Source organism: Aulostomus chinensis, chromosome 21, assembly GCF_037954235.1.
Source record: "Aulostomus chinensis isolate RoL2024-O1b breed Wild chromosome 21, RoL_Achi_v1.0, whole genome shotgun sequence".
Classification (NCBI taxonomy): domain Eukaryota; kingdom Metazoa; phylum Chordata; class Actinopteri; order Syngnathiformes; family Aulostomidae; genus Aulostomus; species Aulostomus chinensis.
In genome coordinates, this window is record NC_141340.1 from 6441306 (window position 1) to 6445654 (window position 4349).

Genomic DNA, 4349 nt, shown 5'->3' on the forward strand with positions numbered 1-4349 from the left:
GTTCGACCCCTCAAATAACAGGCCCCTACTAAATGCGCTCTTTAAAAAATGGGCACTAGTCATAAGTGACAGGAAATGACTTTGGATTGAGGTATGCTAACACTTAGTACCCACTACCATTCATTGTGCTAAGCTAGCTAGTGCATGTCTCTGTGGCTCTCAGCTCCCTAATGCACAAAGAGGAGAGAAGAGTATCTAATTCCATCCATCCATTCTCTACTGCTTATCCTGTTAAGGGTCATGGGGGGTGGAGCCTATCCCAGCAGCCTTCAGGCGAGAGGTGGGGTTCACCCTGGACGGGTCAGCTTTACTGACTACAAGTCCAGGATGGAATATAAAGTGACTGGCTTGTGCTGAGGAAGCTGGCATTGACATGTAGCTTGCTGTAGTGATAGGGATATAGCTACACCCCAACCTCTGATAAGGTGCCGCCCCCTATTGGGAGGTAGCGTTTACAGTGCTACATGCTGTACCTTTAATAAGAGTAAAACAAAATCACATGAGAATCTCAAACAAGTAAAAGTTCACTTCCCCTCACTTGTACCTCCATAGAAGTCAGGCGCATCTTCCTTACCAGCTCTCTCGTCTCCCCTTGTGTTTCCTGTCCTGTCCCTCAGAAAAAGAATGCGTTCACTTAATAAAAGGAAGTATCACTTTAACAGAGTGCGCCGATGGATTTTGGATGTGCAGCCTGTGTAGACTCTAGCCTCGGTGCAGCATGTGTAGTCTCACCTGCTTGAGAGACTTTTGGGTGAATTCCAGAGTGGTGTCCAGGCCGCTGGAAAACAAAGACATCAGAGTCTAAAGACACACATTCCAAAAGCGTGCTGCTAGAAAGTTAAATGGACTATGGGCCGATGCAATCAGCTGCTCAAGTCAGACGTCAGGTGTCTCTGTAAAGACCTGGGCTATTAACTCCTCTACCTGCAAATACCTCACAGTGTGTCACTGCTAATAATGCAGGGAAAAGGCAGAAAAAGCAAAAGGGATCATATGCATGGCCAGGCTGGATTGCATGTGAGGATTGGTAATTGCACCCCCAGAGGCATCTGGGTGTGCAGAGCAGCAAAGTGGGAGACGCCTGAGCAGCTCGGGCTTCGCAGTCAGTGTACCAACATCTCAACCTTGAGGAGGAAGTGAAAACAAGAAGGCGGAGGAGCGGAGGGTGAGGGATATACAGACAGTTCATTTACCCAGAACATCAGCCCACTGCGCATCGGCTGAAAGATAAGGAAAGTGAAAGCTTCATGCCTGATGGAAAACAAAGGCAGCAATTTAAAACCATCTGCATCCAACACATGCACTCCCTCCCTGCATCCCTCTGTTTCTGTGTCCTGACTGATATTGAAACACAATCCATTTGGGCTGCCGACATGTCATAATACTTCTATCCGGCCTCCCTTTCCCTATTCAGGACGATTTCGGGCTATTGCAGGGGCGCTCCCCCCCCCCCCACTTATTTTACAACCAAGACAGTTGGCTGGAGTTTTCAGTTTGACTCCATTTTGAAATATATAAAGAGAAAATCGATAGCCAGGCTAAAACAACAACAACAACAACAACAAAAACCAACAAAACAAGAGAAATATTTTAGATTAAAACTTTAAAAAATCCCTCTAAAGAAGACCTGAGGTGCCCTTTTAGTCTCCGTAGGTGCACATCAAAACAAAACTACAGGATTCAGAGAGAAGAGCTTTTCTGCTTAACTGTCTTTCCTGAGACGAGGCGAAGGCTTGGGGTATAAATCACAGCCGCTGACGTCTCCCTGACTCTGAACGGTGACAGGTAAGGTATAGAAAATGAATTAATTTCATTTTCTATTCATATTATACTGTATGTTATATACCACGACCACTAAATCAGCAAGATGAAGATTTTGCATCCTTGTGTACAAAACTGTAGTTATTTATCTTTCATTTGTCCAACAAATTCCAGTCGATGAGCTGACTGACGGTCAAATGGCGGAGGTCATTTAAAAAAAAATAAAAATAAAGACTATTTTTTTCATTCGGTGTTAACGGGGGAAGTGTGATGTCACGGTGCGTTCAGTTTGCCTGCGCTTATCAGTTTTAGTAGACCCGCAACACAACAACTCGTGGGAAACCACACGAAGCAGGAACACTTTTACAATGAAAGCTCACTTCAACACTTTATTAAAAAAAAAAAAAAAAAGGCACCTGAGCAGTGAGGAGCTTTCTTTTAAATAAATAAAATGATTCAGCTGCACTAAATGACGCGGCCCCATCTTTAAAGCTGGTCTCTGCATACCAAGGAAGGATCTGTTTAGATTAAATTACCCAACGACTTTGTTGGACAGCAGTCAGTACGACGTGCGCTTTTATTAACTTCCCTCACTCGAAGCGTTTCAGAAATTTGTACCAGGCGACGCGACGGACACACCGACGTCACTGCCTTCTAAAACAAATCTGGAGGCAGTCTGAAGGCGTTCAGACAGGAAACAGGAGTTGGACCGGGTCCTTGATGCCCCCCTGCTGCGTGTGACAACGTGAGGCAGCAGTTCACACACTGTCTCCTCCTGTCCCGTCTCCCTCAAAACAGGACGCGCTGCATCGTCCTGCATCCTCAAGCAGCTATGCGCCATTTTGGGTCAGTTTTCTTCCCACCTTGCGTAACTTTAGACAGAACTAATTGGGCTTTAATTATGGCTATGAAGTGATATTGTAATATTTCTTGTTTTACCGCTACGCGCCGAGCGAAGAGCGCTTTAATAGTCCCCCTGTTTGACCATAGCAGGTCCGTAATAACACCTGCTGTCAGCCGGTTTTCTTTTTTTCTACGTCCTGAAGTATTTCACCTCACATTTCTTCATGACCTTGAGATGTTTTCCTCTCCGCTCGAGGAAAAGCAGTCAGGAAAAGACACACGAGGTCACGTTTTTGACTTTCCAGGTCGTAACATCCATCATATCATAAAACCGGAGCTCCGTTTACACTCCTCTTCACTTTGTCGCTGGACGACTTCGTCCTTCTCAACTTGCAATTAACGACCTTGTATTTACCCATGCATTCATTCAAAATAAGGCAGACTAACGATTATTCGACTATGAAAAGTGCATAATCAAAACGACCGAGTCAAAATTTGTTGGAAAAAATTGGCGTCTTTCCTTCCTTTCGTTCCTACAACGGGACAGAGGACAGTACAACTTGAGCACTAATAGGAACCAACCATCCTCTGACTCACGGGCGGGAACGCCACTGCAACCGCTCTCTCTCTCTCTTCTAATCCCACATTGAGATTCCCTTTTTACAGAGCTGCCTGCTACCTCTCATTCAAAAGCACCGCCGTACGGAAAGTAAACTTTTATCAGCAGCAGAATACAAACAGTTTGCGAAAAAACAGATATGGGTCAGCAGCTGCCTCTGCACAATTACGCCGTTAATGCCAAAGACAATGAAAATGGCAGAGACGGAAAAACAAAAGAATACCAAATAACTCGCTGGGGCTGTGTACACCTCAGCCATCACCGCTCAAAAATACATCCAGTGTTTTGAAATGAAGGGGGAAGAGAGAGCTGAAAGGAAGACGAAAAAGCATCTCCAACATCAGTTTTCAGTCTAATGTTAATAATTTATGTTGCCTGTGCTTTTTATTATTATTATTTATTTATTTACTACTTTCTTTCCAGAAGCCAGTCTTTTTCTTCAAAGGCATCATGGACAGGGAAGCCGTATCAAACTTTTGAGTTTAGTTTCAAAAGGCTTTCTCGGCGTTTATTTATATATTTCTTCTTCTTTACACTTGTCTTCTTGTTATTTGGTGAGGCAAACACATGAAGCTTTGATGAGAAGCAAACCTGACATGTATTCTTCTCTACTGACCCCAAGGAAATCTAAATAAATCGCTAAATATTGGATGCACAGAACGTACTGTAGCCTCCTCTTCTTTCATTACACACATCAAATAGGCCTTTAAATGTATTCATCTACCCACCAATAATAGGTCAGATGTTTGTACACTACCTTGAATATGGGGAGCTCTGCAGGAGGACTTAAGATGCACTTGACCGTGACACCGCAGATGGATGAAGTCAGGACAAGTTTAATGCCGGCAAAACCGTCAAAAAATATGAAGATAAAAGATGAAAAATGTGATTTTTTAAAGAGATGTTTGTATCACACTGAAACCTTGAGGTCTCCAATGTTTCTTGGGTCAGACTTTATGAATTCTATCTCTCTATCCATCTATCTAATCTTTCAAGTTTCTCTGCTAAGCTAGTTAGCGGGTTAGCATTCTTCATGTATTAATCTTGATGGGATTCCATTTTCATTTCTGACTCCCCGTTAACAAGTTCATTGGAAATGAACTATGAATCACCTAAAGATTTAATC

General features: G+C 43.4%; 1 long non-coding RNA gene across 1 annotated transcript; it reads right to left on the reverse strand.

The window, feature by feature from the left end:
• Window positions 1-575: 575 nt before the first annotated feature.
• LOC147241472 (uncharacterized) lies at window positions 576-4052 on the reverse strand. The gene is made up of 3 exons (XR_015111061.1): window positions 3981-4052; window positions 733-778; window positions 576-606 (listed from the first exon to the last, which is right to left on the reverse strand). It is a non-coding gene; the product is annotated as an uncharacterized LOC147241472 (long non-coding RNA).
• Between the last annotated feature and the right edge of the window lie 297 nt (window positions 4053-4349).